This window comes from Lepeophtheirus salmonis, chromosome 2 (assembly GCF_016086655.4).
Source record: "Lepeophtheirus salmonis chromosome 2, UVic_Lsal_1.4, whole genome shotgun sequence".
Taxonomy (NCBI): Eukaryota; Metazoa; Arthropoda; class Copepoda; order Siphonostomatoida; family Caligidae; genus Lepeophtheirus; species Lepeophtheirus salmonis.
In genome coordinates, this window is record NC_052132.2 from 23,037,200 (window position 1) to 23,059,642 (window position 22,443).

Genomic DNA, 22,443 nt, shown 5'->3' on the forward strand with positions numbered 1-22,443 from the left:
TCATTGGCCATTGTTTTGATTGACTTGTGACACAGTGCGTTATCCTGGAGAAGCAACCCTTTCTTCTTCTTCAAATGGTGGAGTTTTCTCTTGATTTCTTCCTTCAAATTCACTAATAATACTATATAAAATTCGATGTTGATGATATTTCCTTTCTGAAGGTACTTTATGAATATTATGCTATGCACATCCCAAAATATTAAGGACATAACCTTTCCATCTAATTATTATGCTTTCGGGCTCTTTGGATCAGGTTAACCAGTTGCTGTACACTCAAATTATAATCATTTTGATTCTGGAGTAAAGAGATGCATCCATGTTTTTGTCATTGTCACATAAAGACCCAAGAATTCCGGTTTTTTTTTAGGTTTAAACATGGCAAACTACTGCTTAGGATCATTAGCACACTTTTGTTTTTGGTCAAAATTGAGCTAACGCAGTATCCATATTGAAAACCATCTTTTCAAGATGAATAATGGTGTTTTCTAAATTTTTCAAAAATATGGATCTGATCAATTTACTTCAACAGTCTGAATTTCTCTTTTTTTAAGTATTAACATTAAATATTAGACTTCTAGGATAACATATCTGCAATAACGCTAATATTTGTAATTTTTGAGCTACGACAATTTGACCCTCAACCCTCGACATAGTAGTAAAATGGATTTAGATATAGTGATGATTGAGGCCAAAATTAGACTGAGCGAAATCCCCTTACCCTAATTTTATTTTTAAATAAGATTGAATGGCCTTTGATGTGTAACATGGATAGGTATCAATACCCAATTCCCGACCCCATAGGAAAAGCATTGTGTGCTAGTATACTTTTAGATTGAATGCTATGCATTTTGTCATTGACTTTAGTCCGTTTTCCATAAATTATAATTGCCAATCATTCCCAACATCTTGGGTGATTGAGGACACTTTGACTTTCCCATATATCTACAGGAGCACTCTTTCTAAAATATGTATAAATTTAAATTTACACTCACCACAATTTGAACAATTTTTCCATTCCTAATTATGAAATAGTTACTTATTAAATCTTTAAATCAGTATTAAAAGTCAATGTTACATTCGGATATTTATAAAATATTAGATTATTGACATATGTGAAAGTGATTTCTGTCAGCGATATGTTTTCTTTCTCAAACTTACCGTATTTTTATGAAACTTTTTAATACGTGGAATTACGCTCACCGCATTTTTTCAATCCCTAGTTATGATAGATATACATATATCTAGGAAAGTATCATGGAAACCAGAAAACAAGATATCACAATATTCCCAATTGACAAAATAAGAACTTTTAAACAAATCGATTTCTTCGGGACCTGATTGAATAGGTATTTGCAGTATCTACTACATGTATATAACTCTCAAAACGTCTTCTTTAAAACAAAGACATATGCATCCCAAATCTATAAGCCAAGTGGCGAAATGAAGACCACGTGATTGCCATTTTTCCAATTTAGTTATCTTTGCAGAACCTGTTTTTGTCCACTAGGGAAGTTATACTTCCATGAATATAAATCTAAAAAGAACTATAATGAATTCATCCTTTTTATTGAATTAACATTATGAATTCTGCGACGAAGGAAAATGATTAACATATGCTACCGATCCTCTAACATCAAATGAACCCATGGAGTTTGTCTCTGATTCGAGCAGTGTATTAGTTAGGTATTTAAATCTACTACGTATTAATAAGTGGTGAGACTCTGTCCAACACTATTTTTTTCCTTTATTGTGTCTTAAGTGATGTTTCTAATCTGGAACTATATTTCGATTTTAATCCGCGGAAAAAAATGTATTCTTCTTAGAAAAGGTAATACATGACAAAAAAAATATTTAAAAAAAAAGTTATTTTAATGGGACCGATAGATCAAGACAGCTATTTTTTTGCATGTTGACCGAATTTTATTACGAAACTGGTCAAGATCAACCTTAACCCAAATTAGCTTAGGACTTACACAAATTATGATGGTCTTACACCAAAAGCAATCACTAGTACCAATTTTATCTCATTGATCGTGAAGGACCAGAAGCAGAGGGGGAATTCAACCCTCAATACTACATATCTCCCTATCACGGATGGTGATAATGCTGTAACTGTTAACTTAACAAGAATAATATTTTTGTACAACACTCTACTATTAAAAATTAAAAATGAAGGGTAGCTTGCATTAACCAGTTGATTGCTTCAATTTTTATGAAAGGTGGTAGAACGCAAAATACTAATTCATTTGGAGGTAGAGTAATTTTATTTGGGGGTGATAAATACTTCCAGTTGTACAAAGAGGTACAAGAGAGGATGAACTTGGTACATGTATTAAGCAATCTTCACTTTGTGCTAAATTTGTGAATTAATCTTAAGTTTTAAGACATTGGATTCCATCGGATTTAATTTCAATAACATTAGTAAAAAAAGGTTATTATAATATATTGTAATAAAATCAACTTTTTAATTGTATGTTTATCAAGATACTGAGATGATTGTTACGTAGCAATCTGTTGATTGTTTACTGTTACTGACTATTTGATCTACCAAACTTTAGCAATTTTCATGTTGACATTTTCACTTTTTAGGTGTTCACGTGTTAGTGCAAATTTGTTCGGTCATCTTCAAAGTAGGTGTAACTGTGGGAGTATCACCGTGCACGATATCCGTTCAGGAGTAAGTTTGACGAACTTAATTTCTTTTATCAAAAACAGGAGGCCACCACGCAAAAATTTTAACTTGGGGTTTGCTTATTTTCTGGGTTTTATTGATAAATATATTCAGGTTTTTTAGTTATTGTTCTGAAATAAATTAGGTACTTTTATGTTCGATTTAAACAGACAAACATAAATTATAAACTAAATTATTCCTTTTGAATTTTTAAATTATTTGATAGACAAAAACATGCATCCCCCTCCCCATGCGTACGTAGTACAGGCTCGTAATAGTCCTTGTGAATATACAATTTAAAGAAAGTGTATGTTGGTACTCTGCAATATATTATTGCTCTTATAATAATTGTCACTATTTAGAAAATTCAAACGTATTAGCAAGCAAGGAACACTATACTTTATTTAGAGATCTTTTTAAGTATATATGTCGTCTATCAAAGAAGCCAACTATACTTTTCTTTTGGATGTACACAATTTTTCTATCTTTAATGATGTGTTCCTTACACTGTAAGAGAATGAGTTTGATGTTCTCATGTGTTTAGTATCCATGAATATTGCTTGCAAGTTTATGTTTATTTGTAAGATTTGATTGAATGCTATATGTATATAATATTTTGAATTTCATTTTACATAATTCATTTGTGTTTGGTAAATATGTTGGTTTATAAGATTTTATTGTCTAATTCATTTTCCTTTTATTGTAAAAAAAGACAAAAAAAAAACAGGTTGTTTCTAAAATTAGTTCATCTGTGCCATCTTGTGAATGTGATTTTTTTTTTAGTTTTCTCGAACCTTGTTATATTCATTGTCCTATCTATCAAACAATTGTTCAAAATCCTAACACATGGGCTGAAAAGTCCAGGGTTTCACAGATAGAAGGTGCTTTTTTTAATTCACCCCATTTTCAGTAAGGAACAACCTACAATAGGCAAGTGTCACAATTTCATGACAATCTGTTCTTCAGTTTATGAGTTATTGAGCTATGTGTGAAACTATTTTTGTTATTTCCAAAAAATGAATTAAAAACAGTTTTCTGTTTTAATTTCACACTGCTACTTAATGGGAAAAATAGCGTACAAGCTCAGTAATTGCTTAAATTGGGGACTTTGCTCCATAAAGCGAATCAAATATAGTAATTATAGTTGTTGTTTTTTTAAACAATTTTGAACGAAAAAAAAAACACTTGTTTTTTTTAAGGCCAGTACTTTTCAGCAGATGTGTTACTTTTACTATGAAAATTATAATTATGATTAATTTTTACTTAAAAAAAAACGAGTATAAAATACCCATTTGTAGACGTCTTTTCAACAACCTTCAACAGCCCAAAAAGAAAGAACTTGCTAATTAAAAGTTTAAACCAATAAATGAGTAATCTAAGACTGAGTCAAGTACATCCCATGAATACCTACATTCAAAATCATGTTCTCGAAGATATTTTTGGAATAATAATGAGAGAAAGTAAATTACTTCACGTGATTGAAAATAAGAGTAATTAACATCTTATCCTTAATCAAGAACATTAACAGTATTTCTAATGATGTAATAAAAATCAATTAGTAAGTAAAAATATACGTAGAAATGACACTGTATTTGTGGTAACGTTATTAACAAGTTAAGTATGAGAATGAATTAATCGTTCAGTAATTTTGTAATTAATTAAACATTTTCCTTTTGTTTTTACATTTGAAAGAAAAAATATGTTGGTCATTATGCATAAAGCAGCTTACTTTTCAACTTTTAGGCGTAATTTCTATTACGGCTATGGCAGAAATGTTTCTTATGGTACATTGAATAAGTTTGCCCTTGTGTAATATTTTATCTTTCTATCTCGAAATTGGAGACAGCGACAGTAGATTGTTGAAATTCAATTATCGTTACCTTTTAATAATAAAGAAAAAACTTCCCTAAGTTTATTACAGTAGAAAAAGATGGATTTCAACACAATCGATCGCAATTCCTCAAATAAGTTTCCAGAATCATTGGAGATCATACTAGCTATATATTTTTATTTATTTATGTTTATAGTTAATATAATTAGTGGCATTGAAGTATATGGTACTCATTACGTTCATCCTGTAATGGTTCATGGTAGATACAAAAAAGAGTTGCAGATCTGCTTCAATCATTAAAAAAGACAACATTCTGCATTTATTCAATATAAATTAAAATATAGGTTTACTTTTTATTTTACTATTTTGATAACCTATAACATGAATTACTTAACATCTGGATTGACACAAGACACGCAACATCAGTATTACAACTTTTAGAATAAATAATTACTCCATTAAATAACAAGTTGTAGAAGAGAAGAATTAATTCTTGTTAAAAAGTGATGAATCATGAACGTAGAGATAAAAACTTATCCAATCGTTCATTGAAGACCCTCATTTGTGATTTAAATAATCAATCATGGAATTGTGGAACGTCTGGTGAAAGATTTTGTCGGAAAATTAAATCGTATCGAAGAAAGAGATAATTTAGATAAATAATGTTATATTTTTTTCTTTTCAGATCCAACTTTTAATCACAGATCGCCTTTATTAGGGAGAATTCAGGAAGGACCTCTTTTTTGAAGGAATATCCATAACATAACTATGAGATTGTCATTTCTTTCGTAGTTCATCATATTTATCTTGTATTGGAGAAGAACGTCTCTTGATGAACCTGTTTTCATCTATAGATGACTTCACATTAAGTCATTCTTATCTTAATTAAAGCATTAAAAGATCTTTTAATCCTTTATTCTTACCTCTTTTGTTTGGATTTGATCTCCCTTTTCTAATTCAATAAAAGTGTGGATTATTCTAATACATGTGAAGCATGAATTAGTCCATCATTTGCCTATTTTAATCCAACAAATCGTTATTATCGCCATGACTAAAAACTGAAGACACAGCATATAATGAAGTTGGTTAGGTATTTATTTCATTTCAAATTGATTCTAATAATTTATTGTGACAGCAAGTTCAAATTTTACTTCCGAATATTTATGTATTACATTATAATTAGATATGAATCTTTAATTGGAATAACTCATGATTACATTGATCACTCGATGTTGTAAATATGTTAAAAATATTTAAATATCGTCCTTAAAAGAAATGTTAGTTCATATTTGATTGGGAAAAAGTAGGATAGTCTTTTGAAAAAATAAAATGGATCTATATATATAAAAATAGAAAAATTACTTTCTTAAAAAACTTCATTAAATGAAATAGAGTCAACCCTAGCTGGTATACACAGTTTATTGTAGAATTTCATACCCTGGCAGTATCTGAAGCTGCCATTAGTTGGTCTTTGATGACTATGGGGACCACATCCCCAATATACTGCATGGCAAGAACAATGGTGTTGCAATCAGAAGAAAAAGCAAGAAAAACCATCTTTAGGCCTAAAATACTCAAAATTGGTAGCGTACTACCCAAAGACAATTTTGGCAATTTGAATGTGTGCTTCAATTCCGTTAAAAACAGAATGGATTTTCCGAAAACTCCTCCTTGATCCATAGCAATATCTTTTTATTCAGATGGTCCCAGTAGGTGTCCTTATATATCTCAAATCCTTTAGGAATGTGTAAAAAAGTGTTTTTTTTGCCATTTGATACCCCTGTTTCCCGTACCATGATGGAGTTCAGTATTCCAGATGTGTTTATAATTTCTCAAATGGTCAAAGAAACAAGTTCGAAGTCTTTAACAAAATCTCGAAAATGCCCAGAAATCGAAAAAATGATCGAAAAATTGAGGAAACGGCAATTTGAGACAATTATGTAGAGCAAGGAATGCACTCTGGGTTTATTTCACTCTTACTAAAATCCCGAGGTAGTGAGAAAAAATAAAGTTTAAAAATGAGAGAGTAATATCGATTATCTACTTTATCAATGTTTGAAAGATTAACTATTCCTCTTAATCTTGCAATGCAAAACATGGTAGTCAAGCTAGATAAAAGGATCTCAGTTTTTTTAATTTTGACTATCCTTTTCTTCCAGACCTCTTAAGGTAGGGTTTGGCATTAACCTCAAGTTTACCTTGCTTTATGCTTTGTCTACAAATATAAAGATTTTACCTCTTTTAAGCTTTAAAAAAAATATTTATCTAGCAAGGAGCTACTAAGTTTTCAATCCTAAACAACATTCATGAACATTTTAATTAATCTATTAACCATGTTTTATTATTTATTTTTATGTTAAAAACGAAAACGATACATATTTGTTTAAGTTACTGCATATATTATACAAATCTTGTCAATTTTTGCTTTGATTTTTATTTGTACGACAATACATATGTATTTGCTACTCACATTAATTTTCCTCGAAAGTTAAAAATGTTTTTCACGAATTAATTATAAATATTTATATATTATATTATAGACATTCTAGTATTACAATTAGTGTGTGTCAATCCTTATTTAGGACTGAAGACTCTAGTCCCGTCCAAGTCAGTCTCAGTCCGGTCCAGTTAAGTCCTACATATCAGACCTTAAATTTTTAGAGTTTGGTCCTTGATGACGTCACTTAAATTTATTTACTGATTTTTTAAATCAGATTTAGTACTGACAATCCGAAGGACCAGTGGTCTTAAGGACCACTCCTACGACTGGACTCGAACAAATAAATAAGAATTGACACAATACCAATTAAAATTAATCCATCTGAACAGTGAATGGTCTTTAAAGTCCATATACATAATGTATACTTTCATTTCATAACCATACCATTAATAGGAAAAATAGCCGTTAGTTGGTCAATAAAAAGAAAAAGAAAGTGCAGGTTTCATGTAAAGTGTATTCCTTTTATACCAGTTGGTCCATTGAAATCTGAACACTTGATAATTCAATAATTGATGAAGGTTGAGTGATTGAAATAAATTCATATTTCGATATATTAAAGCATAAACAATTAGTTACAAAATAAAACAAAACAACTAAGCTCTCTAGCTTACGTACAAGTCGAAAAATGACACTTGAACGTGATCGACGAATTTCCATTCTTACTCTCCAAGCAGTTGGGTGTCTCCAGGGTCACTGTTTACGCCGTCATCAAGTATGACACATTGAAGAGGAAGAAGGGCTCTGTCAAAAAGGTCCAACTAGACCCGGATGTGTGAAAGTAAACAACCCATCCAACCCCCTCGAGTCCATGAGGGCCCACGCAAGAGATCTTGCGATTTTACACCAGACTGTACAGAGTGCTATAAAAAAGCGGGTGTAAACAGCTTTGTGAGGGGGGGGGAAGGCCACTTTTGACAGCAGGAATGAAAGATACCCGTTGTAAGACTTTTTTGAATAAGTCTTTTGAACTCTTTTTCAACACTTTTGGCCCATCTCCAGGCCTGATGACAATCCTCTTGACTACGCCTTTTGGTGCCACTGTCAGCCAGCATTGGGACGCCTTGACAGATGAATACAACCGGAACAGGTGCTAGGCCTTCCAATTAAAACCATCATTGCCCCTATGGGCGGTTACATTAATTATTTATTGAGCTCAGACACACATCTATTAATTGTATTAATTTTGTTAAAATTTTATTGTTAATTAATAAAGTATATCTTGATGAAGTTTAAAATTGAAAGTGTTCAGATTTTAATGGACCACTCAGTAGATACCTAATCTTGTATTATTCGTTAAGGAATGAAATATAAATGTTCTAAGTGTATACACACACATTTTCATTCCTAATTATTCTTGAACCCTCCTTTTTCATGATACAAAATAAATTAACATAATAGTGGGTTATTTTTATAAATTTAGAAATTTTTTACCTTCGAGCACAGAGGAACTTTCATTTTTAACCTATCATTATTTGAAAAAAAATCGTGTTGTAAATGTACATATATTTTTGTTTTCTTGAAAAGATACAATAATAAAACCACAGTACGCATCTTTCAAATAAATTAATGATACTTATAGAGTAATTTCACTTTAATATAGCATAAAGCGGATATAATAATTAAATAATTATTATATTTAATATCTATAAAATACGTATGAGGATTTTAAGGACTCTTTTACTTATATTTCTATAAATATAGTCCATAAAGAAATAAATACATAGAGACACTAAGGATTGGGCAATAATTCCAGATGACACAATGAGTATATAACATTGCATATATATATTTTTTTCCCCTTACATTAACACTTCATTGCTAGCTTGATTGGCAAATACAACTACAAAGCAGGGTGTTAACTTGCTAACACAAAAATAGCCTATTTAATTTGTTGTCAGCTGTCGATCCCCTCATCTCGCTTGATATGTCATGGCTTAAGCTTGATGCCTATTTCATAATTTATTATTTTAAGAACTAAACGAATTAATAAGTTATAATACTTTTGCTTCGGAAAAAAATGTAATTTCTTGTTGATCCCTTGTCGTAAATATATATATATATATTGACAATTTTATTATTTCATGAAGAAATTTTGTCTATCATATAGAAATACAAATGTATAGTTACGCTTTAGGAAAAAATATTACTAGGCAATGTTCTAACAAGTATCGAATATAATACTAATAGTCCGAGAGCCTGCCACAGAAAATTTCACCCCATAAGGCACAGAAGGTTTGATCCCCTGACAATAGTTATGCCACCTACAACACTGATTTTTTTGTCGCCTGACCGCCCAGGCTGGGTCTGGCCTCCAGACCCCCCTGAAAATAGCCTCTGGACGTTTTTTTAAACCATAAGTTACATGGACAAAACTTGCACATACCTATATAGTAATATGTCAAGACATCATAAAAAACAAAGACTGACACAGAAATTCCATGGTAAAAATGGGGGTAGACCCCCCAAAAGTCGCCCCAAAAGACTTTGAATTTACGGTTTATTTCAACCCATAAAGTATATAGACAAAACTTGCATCAATGTATAGTACTATTTCAAGGCATTATAGAAAAACAAGACTGTTAACCAACTTCTGTCCTGGAAAATTAAGTCAGACCCTCAAAAAGTACCCCGCCCCCCTAAATTCAAACAATATGGCGATTCTGCTTTATCAGAACATTATAACAATCCCAATTTCACAATATTTCCAGTTACACATTGTATTATAAACTTTATAAATACATATTTAAATAAAAATTAGAAGGACATTTGTCATAGATAGAGTGGATTTAAAATCTCCTCTTCACTGTCTTCACTTTCCTCACTAGTATCGTCATATTCTTTAACATGCACTATTGATAAATAGAATTTCATCAACATCATTTTCTAAGCAATGTTATCCATTTACCAGTTTTAAAATTGACATAAAATGTAATTTTGATTTATGTGACATTAGTAAAGAATTTAGTTGTACCAAATTCAGGCATGATAATTTCCAGTTTTAAACTGGATTCAACCTTTTTATCCAATACATGAACAGTTTGTTTTATTTTTGCCATTAATTGGGGGGGAGGGGGCATTTTTTTCAGTTTCATTCTTTTTCTTGAAAAATCAGTTTCTAAAACTTTCAGATTTTGGAGAAGTATCGCAACCATTTATATTCTTCCATCCATACCCTTGGGGAGATAATTCTGCTTGGGTCGATCTAGTTGCAGTAAGCCACCGTCTTGCAACTAAATGAGTGTGGTGTATCTTTTGGAGAAGTGATCTTGAACATGGTTGTAAAGAACTGCCATCCAACTTTTGCACACATGTGATTCGTTCCACAGCTTTATTTGGTTTGTACTTGTTCAAAAACAGCTGGAACCGCACCTCATTTACAGATGTTATTTTTTTTTCGGTATACATCTCGCACACAAACTTTTCAACAGCGGCAATAGTGGATATGTTGACTTCGGATGCAAGTCCAAGCTGGCTAAAAGCTGACTGTGCTTCTTTTTTTTCTGGGGGAGCTTTAGTGGTCGTATTTTCTCCTTTTGATTGAATGACAATGTATAGTCACAGCCCATTAAGGCATTATAGGAGGGTAGGGATTTGCAGAATGTATCTCAAAGAGCTGCATGATCTGAGTAATGCGTATATATCACTGAGTGTTATTATTTTGTGATCCGGCTTCTATCCATATCTTTTTAAAAGAAGGGTCGTAAGAGGAACAGCAGCAAGGCCAATTATAAGACAATCGGTGTCGGATGTGTGGATAACAACGTTGTTTGGAGACGGTATGTTTGCAAGATAGTAAAACCTACGACTATCAGCTTCTTCATTATCGCTGTACGACTCTTCCATTGAAAACATTGTAGCTGTAGCATGTATCTGCTGAATATGGTGAAATTGGGATGGATATAATGTCCTGATAGAGCATTATCAACATATTGTTTTTATTTGAGGGGGGTTACTTTTGGGTGGGTCTGACTTAATTTTTCCAGAAATAAATTGATAACGGTTTTGTTTTTTATAATGCCCTGAAATATACACTAAACATTGATGCAAGTTGTCTATGTACTTTATTGGGTGAAATAAACCTTAAATTCAAAGTCTTTTGGGCAACTTTGTGGGGGGTCTCGCCTCACTTTTCCGACGGATTTTTTTTTTGTCAGTCTTAGATTTTATGATGTTATGACATATTACTATACATTGATGCAAATTTTGTCAATGTACCTTTCGGGGCGAAACAAAATGTAAATTTGATGTTTTTTGTCCTCAAGTTTCCGACCGAATTTTTGTCAGTCTTAATTTTTTATGATATCCTGACATAGTACTATACATCGGTGCAAGTTTTGTCCATTTACCTTATGGTTAAAAAACACGTCCAGAGGCCAGACCTTTGATTGGATAAAAGATTTTAGTTAGATATACTAAAGAGGATTGTTTATGTCAACTTATGTATTTTCTGAAAAGAAGTGCACTCTCCATGTACATAGTGCTTCCTCCCTAAACAACTAAATTTATATAAATTAAACCCCTCTTTCCATTAATTTTAAGGAAAATAGTAAACTTTTGGATGTTCAAATGGACCAATAAATACAAAGACATACTCATTATTGTCTATCAAAATTGTATACCTCTATTGCCTAGTTTGATTATATATATGCCCCTAAAATGTATTGAAAATATGCTTTAACATCGTTATAATCATATTTCTATATTGCATACAATAAATTAACTATTACAATGGAAATAATAAGATATTATTATCTAATTAGCCTATTTTTCTTGTGCCTAATCGATCAAGAAATTGTAGAAATCTAAGCATTTTTAGGGATTTTTAAACTACATTACTTTGTCGTAATTCAAATATCAAAGTTTATCATTTGTATCAAGTAGTATTCAATGCAGGTATAAGTCTTTTTATGATTCATAAAGCCATTTAATGGAGTTTTATCCAGGTCTATTGAAAATTTGTACATTTTAGGTAGAAAAAATATCAATTTTGAGTCCCCAAAATGGTTTCTCCTTCATTTTGATGCAATTTATGACGTCAGTGAAAATATTATATAGCTGAAGTTGAAATTATAATATGGACTGTTTACACGTCCTTACCTTTATTTCATGCAACTTTTATTACCAAAAGAAACAAAAAAAATCCAAAATCGTTTGGTAATTATCATGCCAACTGATATTTATCTCTTATCTACTCGCAGACTATCACTGACATATTATTTCTGCACCATTTTTAAAAAATTACATTAAAATTCATTTAGTATTTTATTCGATACTGTATTATAATATTGCTTAGTAATATTTCATTAAAAAAGTAGTTATGATTAGATATAAATGATTTCTATGAAGAAAAATAGCCAGAATATCTTCATAGAAATAATAAAATGGCCAATATATATATTATGTAAACGACGAGGGATCAACAAGAAATTGTATTCATGTTCTTTTCGAAACGGAACATATGTATTACTTATGTGTAACTTATTACTTTGTGTATTTATAAAAAAAGAATAAATTATGAAATAGCCATGACGTATCAAGGGAGAAGAGGGGATCGACAGCTGATCAACAAAATATATAGTGTACTTTTGTCTTAGCGAGGTAACGCATGACAATAAAATAATAATTAACAAATAATCCCATTCAAAGTCCTAAAATACAATCTTAATATACGTAAAATGTCATCAAAGTTATCGTCTCTTGTAGTGATTATTATTGTGTCGATTTTTCCGTCGTTTGCTGTTGATAAAAAATTATTTTTCGAAAGTTGGAGGGCAAATCCCTCTTCAATGATGATTATTACGCCATTCTAGATTTCTGTTAATCTGCTGCATTCCCAGAGTATGTAGTCAGTTGTTTCTCTTGTTAAACCGCAGAAAAAACAATCTGCTCGCCCGTCTTTGTAGTATTTTCCGGCAGTTTCAAGAGTACCTCAAAGTACTCTGTATTTAAACCATTTATCAGGAGCGGTTGGATATTTATTTTAATAGCTTTGATGCTAGGCTGTGGAGTTCTTGGGATTTTGCGACGGCTTAGATAAGGGATGAAAAAAGTAAGCGTAGGTTGTGTTAGACATGTTCGCAGGTTGAGAAAGTACTGATCTTGATTCTTAATTAAAGTTTTGGTCGTTTTGATAGCACAAACGTTTTAAAGTTCTGTCAGATAGTTGAAATCCTTTTATCGTGGCTTCTGAGTGAACATCACGAATAAGTTTGTCCGGGCATGATTAAAATATTAATTATTATTTAGTTATATATGATATTATTATTAAAGTAGTATGTAATAAGTGCTACTTTTGTTCTATAATATTATTTATGCGTAAATAAAATTCATGTTTTTAATGTATTTAATGAAATTATTATATCTATTGTCCACGGAATAAAACTGCCGTGCAATTTGTCTTCTTCACATATTCCGAGTGCAATTTATAATTATCGACTCTCCCTTGATGAAAAAGTCGCATACCGAAGCTGCTACTATTATTACAACATCATGAAGTTTTTGGTTGCACAAAGTAACCAAGTTAGCCTTTTCCTCTCCAGATTTATTGATGACTATTTATGAGAAAATATCCTCTTGGCAATTTGAAAATAAGTAATAAGTAAATTGAGTAATTGGTTTGTTTTGCTGCGACGGAAAAGTAGATCTGGAATTGCAGTTCCATTAAATTCTTATAAAATTTCATTAGCTCCTTGCTTGACATACCTCTGCTCTCTTAAGTCATCAATTACTTCCTTAAATAATAATTAAAAAAATAAATATTTTTGTACTTTAAGTTTCATTTAGTATTAGGGATATTATTTTTTTACCTGTATGGAATTCACCTCTTTCTTATATTTGTAGTTTTTTTTTTGCAAGTGCTCCACTCTTTCAGCATTTTCCATTTTCTTTTTGAGTGTCTTAACATCACCAAAGGAAGAACAATAATCTAGAACAACATTTTTTGAAGATTTTATAGTAATTCTTGCTGCCTTATTTTCTTGTTTTGCCTTTCAGAGTTTCTTTTAGCAATTATTTTCCCATTCGTCAGACCTAATGATTGATTTAATTAAAATTACAATATCTACATTTTAAGATGGATTATTACCATTAAATTTTAATTTCTAATCCCAATTACTGCGGAGAAAAAAATACCTTCTTTTTGGTGCAGAACGTCTTGAACTTTTTTGCTGGATTTCTTTTTGCAAAAGTTCTGGAATTCCATTGAAACTGGTTGGAATGGTATAATCTTTTAGGCAAGGTCGCTCAGTCCTGGGAGTTCTTTAACAATGAGCCTCAAAGTGACTTGAACATATAATTACAGTTTTAGAGGGTTTAAAGGTGGCCCTCTCAGTGTTTTGGATCCACTTTCTAAATCAAATAATGGCACAACATGAATTTCTTCATAGTTGAGATGTTGGTTGAAGAATTAATCATGAATTTACCTTTTAAGGGACTCATCCTTAAAACATCTGTGAAAACTTAGATTTCTACAACTTTTTTTATCCCCTGCTGTATATGAGCAGTTAAACATGGAGCCACACACCATTTTGATTTTTTAGATAAAGCTCTATAACACTATATTAATATAATATTAATTATTATACGCTGTAACTATTAGCTATAATTTATTATATAATAAACCCGATGTAATGGTAGATATAATACTTATAAATATTTGTTGTTCTGAATTTCAGCTGTTTAACACACTACAAAAGAAGACTACCAATTCATTTGGACTGCCGCATTGCCCTTCTAGTTAATTATATATATTCTTTGGTATTTATATATAAATACTAATATAAGTATGCATACATAAAACTGCTTAAGATATTAAAGGAGATTGAGAGGGGGAAGATACTAACTTAGTGATAATACACACCAATTTGAATCTAATAAGGCCTTACTATGCCACACTACCAATCGAAATCACGTTGTTTTCCTCTGAATTTCTTTCTTTATGATACCAAATGTTCGAAAAGTCTTTGATTTGGTCAAATTGAGTTGCACTGATTAAGTATATGTAAACATTACAGTATTTCATTTAATCCATCTGACCTAGGAATCTTCTTTGAAGTCCATATACGTAAAGTATATTTTTCTTCTCTAGAAACGACTAGAGCGTGAATATTTGAAAAGTCTTGAAATGTTATTAAAATGAAAATTTAAGACGTTTCGTAGGCATATTTTTTTTTTTTTTTTGTAAACATCCATTTCAAACTTTTTGGCACAATAGTTTAAAAGTGGGTTTAGATGTTCAGGTAAGATTAAATAACCCTAAGTGGAAAAAGGGAAGCCAAAAGAAAGAAGGTTACCGTTCTACTCCACGCCTGGCATACCAACAACAACATCCTGAATATGCTCTAAGTTAGCAACAATGGCGAGTCATCCATATTTACTCTAATGCCCCCCCTCCTTTCCTATAACTAAACTGTAATTACGGCACTGATAACCCTACCATTGGAATAGGCAAAGCTAGGTCTCTGTATAACTTTCCTCATTGCAAAACAAATCACCCTGTAAAATTTTTGGGAAATTATCCTACAAAGTATTAAAATAATTTATTTGTGGGTGTGTTCGTGTGTGATGTAAAAGCTTAGAAAAAAAGTGATATAAACACATTTATTTCAAAAAAGGAGACAGATACAGACTTTAGACATAAAATAAAAGTTGTTCAGAATTTTGAGCTACGTACGTAAGGTCATGTTTAATTTTGATCAGACCAGATTCCTGGGCTCTGGAGGGCAAATTTTATTTTTCGCTTATAAGGTGATCGTGTCTCAATGTTTTGATTAAAGTATGGGTTGTTTATTTGAAAATGCACAAAAAAATAAATCCAAAAAACGAATTATTGTTATTGCAGGAAAAGGAGAACGTGTATTAAATATGAATTAAAAAAGGGAATTAGGAAGAGGATGAGCGAGTTAATTTTAATATGTATTTTCAAACATCATTGACATTAAGTTTGAAGAAGGAGCATGACAAGTTAACAATTATTTATAACAATAAATTAACCACAGGGTCAAAATATAATGAAAAATTGCTTTATATTTACCAAAATCAGTATTTTCACATGGTCAATTAAATGTTGCATTTTCAAGAGTGGCAAAAGAAAGTGCAAGTTTGAATGTATTTACATCAAATGGACAGAAAACAAGGAAAAATTTTTGTATACAAGGAAGTTTTACTATAGAAATTTACCTATTATAAAATAATAGTTCATAGTAGATCGTTTTAGTTTAGAATTTTAACAACCAAGATTTAAATTAAATCTTTTTAATTTGTCATTGGCTATCTTTAAGTTAGCGTGCTTGTCCCAGTATCATATAAATAATATTGTTATTATTTAAGAGTTGGCTTATTGTTGTATACAGTCCAAAGATGCCTTTTGTTATTGATAGTTGGTAAATGGCACATCAACTATCAATAAAATGAAGATAAAGGAAAGCCGCCAAATTCTTCCAAATGTCCTTGCAGACAGCATTGATATAAGTCTCGGATATCATGACACATTGTTCATTGACTGTGTTCTTCAGGTATTTAATTTTTGGGTGGCGATACTTCTAGTCTACTCTCACTATCCGATCCGAAGAAATACTCCTTCTAGAACCCCGCTTCCCCGGCTTCCATCCTCTTTTTGACCTTGTAAACGATCACCCTGCCTGTTTCTATCCACTTCATGATCTCTGAATGAGTTTTTCCTGTGTGAATAAATGTTCCAATGAAATATTTAAATAGTGAAAATAAAGTCTCCTAAATATATCAGTTCTTAGAGTTAATTTATTTGTATGTTAAAGCTTTATTTCGAATGTTAATTGACATATTTAAGTTGAGATTCTTAAAAATACTTCTCTAATGTATCATGAAAGGAAGTTTGAAACACTTGAACAATCAATTTACTTTCTTTCCATATGTACGTAAATGTTTCAAATTCACTATTAAATTCATTTTTCCCAAATTCTTTAGTATAGAGTAATTTTTTTTTTTAAAGTAAAATTTATATTAATATAATCAAACAAAAGCGTTCGGATACATCCAAATTGTGACAAAAAAGAAACTTCGACAGCTGTATTTCCTTCACTCAATCACCTTTAAACGTCCTCAAAATGATATTTTTTCTGATTAAAACACGAATTTTCAACTAAAAACATGTATTTTGGATAATTAGAAAACAAATATTGTCATTTAACCCCTTTTACACATTAATTCCGACATAAAAAGCTTAAAATGCGGTATTTTCTTAGCTCAAATACATTTAAATGTTCTCAAAGGGCTATATTTGATGATAGAAACACAAATTTCTAACTAAAACCATATTTATAATTAGAGTAATTGATCTAAAAAAATAATGAAATCAATTATTTAATTCGTTAATTTTAAATTTTTCTCTCTACAGATAATTTAAATATATAGTGAGTGGGACGCTGAAATTTGAATATTGTCCTTGCTCAAAAATCTTAATTTGGTTATCAAGTTTTTCAGAGATGGACATAAATAAAGTTAGACACGTTGAACATCGCGTAAAGAACCGCTCGCTTCTTGATGCAGGAAATAAAATCTGGAGGCTCAATTTCCCCCAGGGGTTGGTATAATAATGTGGTCGTCCTGGCGCTCCTCCCTACACTGCCAATGTTACTCATAGATGGTTGAAAAAAACATCAATTTCTGACTAATAGAAATATATACCCCATTGGACTACGACTTCTAGACGTGTGCAGAGTCTAGGGCCTGTATCTTTATGCACGAAAACAGTATATGCCATGAATACTACAGTAAACGAACACTGGGCTGATATGTCCAAAAAATACATAAGAAATACACCCCTAACCGTCAGGAAGTATATTGAGGCCATTGTGGACGCCATAGGGGGCTACATCGATAATAAGAGGAGACAATATAGCTTTATAGCTGGTCTTCGAAAAAAATTGTTGTACATGTCTTAAGGCTACGGAAATATATCTCCTTAAAATTTAACAGTATTGATTGTACAGATTTCAACGTCGCACCCAGTAATTTAAAAAAAGTCAGTTTTTTTTTCTTGAGATGAATTGTTTAATTTGCAACTATTAACGGATTACAAGGATTTATATTTATGTTGGCACAAAAAGCAATAGTTAACAAATTTTCCCTACATATTTTCATATTAAATTATATCAATGTCATTATAATAGAATAATAACGATTCTGGTAAAAATCCCAATGCCAATTCTTTTATAGTTTAAATAATAGTTAAAAAATACCATTTCGCTATAAAATTCTAAGAATTACAATTGATAGAATAAATTGCCTTCCTTTATTTAATGCAAATAATATTTATTGTGATGTGCCCCGAGTTAAATTTTGCTGCATGATAATTTTCGAGTTTCTGAAAAAACAAAAAACACAGTCGAGGAATTACGAGCGTTACTTTTTACTCCCCAGAATACTCGTTACTCACCCTAACAATTTTGCTCACTCTAAAAACTCGTCAGATATAAATCATATTTTTTTTAAATTATTGAAACTTGTAATTTAAAAATTGTTTTCCTCATTTATTTTCCAAGATGAACTTAAAAATTAGTTTAACTTTTTCAATCATATTTATAAGCGTAATTCAATAATTTATATAGTCTACTCATCAATATTTTACTATATTATGGTTAAAACTTAGAATCAATATGTTTTAGTGGTACTGATGCGCATTAATATTAATGTATATGATAATATGTAGACAAATAAAAGTTTTTAGAAGGCTAATATATTTTTTTTTCATATTCATCCTTAAAGAGGGAAAATTGATTTAAAAAAATTCATTGAATACGAATACATATTAAAATTTTAACCAGTAAATTCATTTCAAGTTGTAACTACAATTTAAACAAAGGAGATAATGATAGTTACTAGGTTACTCTAGTACCGAAATGTTGCAAGTGCTAGAGGAATGAGGATAATGTTTAAGTTTAAATCTCAAGGGATATGCCAAATGAATCAGTAGCTAGTAGATTGAAAATCAAATTTGACCATTCAGATTTATGTTTAATAGTAAGTTTGTCCTATGCATATTGGTCTGAGGAGGACTTTTGAGTGTGTTCTTAATTAACTGCATAATTCCAAGCAAGTGTCGCTTACTCCCGCTAGTCTAAAAAAAAATCCAACAAAAATTACTTTTCTAACGAACTGGGATTAAGAATACTCATTGCAGAAAAGTCAACAAGTTTCTACTTAGTGTGCCTGTGGGATAACATAAATTCTAAATTTCACAGAGAAAGGAAGGCAGTCTTGGAAGATGCACAATGTATATGTTATGGTTGTAGGACTCTTACCCTCCGACCAAATCTTTTAATTCACCGCCCATTACTTCCACTTACCCCCTTGCCAAACATTCAATCTTTTAACAACCATACAAACGTAATTATTAATTTAACTTAATAAAATAAATATTAGTGATGTATCGGACTTCTCTTAACCTGATCTCTTGTCACCTCTTGAAACTATAAGCAGAGTTTTCAAATAACTGAAATAACTATACATTTATTTATGATTTATTAATTGTTATTATAATAATTAAGAGTATAATAATAATTGTATAATTCAAGATACAATGGCTAATTATTGCCAGAGGTGGGAACTTGGAGTCAAAGCTTGCAATTCGACTTGGAGTTGAATCCATATTTTGAAGACGATCTTACAACCAAAGACTCAAGACTTGACTTAGACTCCATAGTCAATTTGACTTGGACTCCAAAGCTAGTATATTGTGCTCACAAGAAAGTCTTTAACACTATGGACCCCGTATTATAGTTATGGACTAGAAATGAGCTTGAATGAAATCTGAGAATTCCATGAAAATATTCAAGGACTTGGACATATATTTTACGTTGATTTGCAGTATAATGACTTTTTCCCTATTCTGATTAATGCTGTGTCGTAAGTTGCAGGAGTGGAAACGACATTCAGAAATATTTGGAAGCTATGGGTTAATGATAAATGCAGAAATGATTAGATACCGATTAGAATTCAAATGTGGTCCCATTATATTTTTGAATAAGGATTTTAAGAAGAACCTATCTGATAACAAATCTTATCATTTTACATGTCATGGACTAATAAAAAGAAGCAAACTAAAAAAGATATATGTAGTTCTATCAATATTTGTACTTGAAACACATTCCTTCATCTTGCTAAAGGTAAAATACTAATTGGGTAGCTTCAGAAGCAAGACACAGAAAATCATTTGAATTATTAAATGAACAAATAGACGCGTTTCACTCATTCGATCAACTCAATAATTTGTTAGATATCCAATTAAGATTGCAAGAGCTGATTTTTTATCCTTATCTAAATCATTAAACGCTTCCAGTTTTAAAGCTTGTGTTTATTTTGAGGTCAAATAAATTTAAGATTGTTGATGCAATTGTTAATGTCATGGCTGATTTGAAAGGTAAAAAGACTATTATGTGGAACCAAATAAGATTTACAAAAATTGAGGAATTGATTTCTTGTAATGTCTTGTATACCAATAAGTTAAAATTTTCGAATTTTATACATTGGACCTTATCTTTAAGTGTTATGTGCGTAGTAAAATTATACAACGATTTTTAAATTGATTGAATTAATTGCTTAGAAATCATCTAATTTCATTGTTAAAAAGTCCCTATGTTAATGTGCAAGAAAAATAAAAACAAAGACAAAGTGATCTTCTTGTTCTTCAATCCAATAACCTCCCTACCCATTCCATTTTTATAGGAGCTGAACTCTCTTCTAGCGAGGAATATATTCAAAAAGAGGTCTGCGGCAGAATGCCAATCTGCCATCAAAAATATTTTTTTTGTACCTCTATATATTTCTTTCTCTATGGTTAGAGCTCTATAAGTAGAGTTACGTCACCCGGCTATCCGATTTGACGATAGCTGACTTCCTCAGGTGTTTGAGTCACGGCCCAAAATATTCAAAATTTAATATTATATTTTAGATGAAGAACTCTACAAAGGCGATATATTTTGTTAAAATACCCCAATTATGCCTTCTTGTCGTGCGCCGTGGATTGCAGGAATCGTTCTTGAGCTGAGAAGATGACACTTTTTTAATTTCCAAGGGAAAAATTCCTTTGAAGGCAATGATCCCTAAAAATGAAATGAAATCTTTGGAAGCCATAATATAATTCTCGATTGTGCTCTAAATATTTTGGAGAAACAAGGAATTCCAACTCTCAAGCCATTCCAATATTGTTTAAACATCTAAAATCTAAAGTTCCTAGGCTCACCAAAAACTCCAACAAACCCATTTTCATTCGGGAGAACAATGCTGATGCTAAGAAAATTTAATAATTAAAGAAATCTCAAACAACTATTTATTTCGAATTTCAGGTAAAAAAAGATCTCCACAATTTCAGGATCATAAATACTTCACACCTTATTTGGAATCTTCTACTTCCGAAAATAGAGAAATATACTCAGTAAACATGAATCTAATTTCATCAACAACAGAAGATGAAACTTCTTATAATCATTTATATTTTTTTTTTTGCATTAGTTACTTTATCGTTAGAAAATAATAATTGTATGTTGTATTACAGATATTTCTCCTGAGTTAAAACATCTGAAGGAAATAAATACCAACCTACAAATCCAACTTGGACTCTATGAAGCAAAAATAAAGGGATTAAAGAAGAAGTTGATGGAGAAAGATGTCAAAATTTGGGACGCAGAATCAAAGTTTATGTCTTTAAAAATGCGCCTCTCTTCGGTATTTAATTCAAGCCATAGAAATTTTTTAAGTTGCAAGTCTTCACATTCCAGAAGCCGCCTTTGGTCTCATAAAACCATTGAGAATTCACTTCAGTTAAGATTCGTTGAGGAACTATATGTTGTCCAATTAATCTATTGCGTGAAGAACTGTTTGGATCAATTTGCAAAAATAGAGGCTTTATTCAAATCTTATGTAAATCAATTCAAAAAAATGGTATACTCAATATCTGAAGTAGTCTATAAATATGCCAAATGTCATAAAATTTTATTTTTTACTGTGTCCAAGTATGATAGTATAAGAATGCACACACATTTACGAATGCAAACTGCGATTATCAAAGAAAATAGAATAGCTTTTCTACTTTTAATTATTCCCTTTTTTCATAATAATTAAGCTCGATAAAATTATTTTCTTAGTATTCATATTGTATTAAGTTCTTTTTGGACAATTTGATATCTGTTACAAGAGGGCGCTGAAATCTCGTGACGTAACTCTTGTTATGGGGCTCTATATCGTATCAGTTATCGGCCATCGTAAATACTTGTTTTGAATTAAACGTTGCGCAACTAACTTAAAGCTAACGCTCAACCTCTTACTTTAAAATTTAAATACCAGAGTTAAATGCTTTCCTTATAGTTGGATGTAGTTAAAGATAGGATAGTCCAGATTTACCTGAACGACCCTATATATAGTAGAAACGTTATTGTACACTGTATAGTTGGGTTCAAATTTATAACA

General features: G+C 30.9%; 1 long non-coding RNA gene across 1 annotated transcript; it reads left to right on the forward strand.

The window, feature by feature from the left end:
- The first annotated feature begins 20,844 nt into the window (after window positions 1-20,844).
- On the forward strand, window positions 20,845-21,918 carry LOC139904790 (uncharacterized). The gene is made up of 2 exons (XR_011778994.1): window positions 20,845-21,323; window positions 21,533-21,918. It is a non-coding gene; the product is annotated as an uncharacterized lncRNA (long non-coding RNA).
- The last annotated feature ends 525 nt before the right edge of the window (window positions 21,919-22,443 follow it).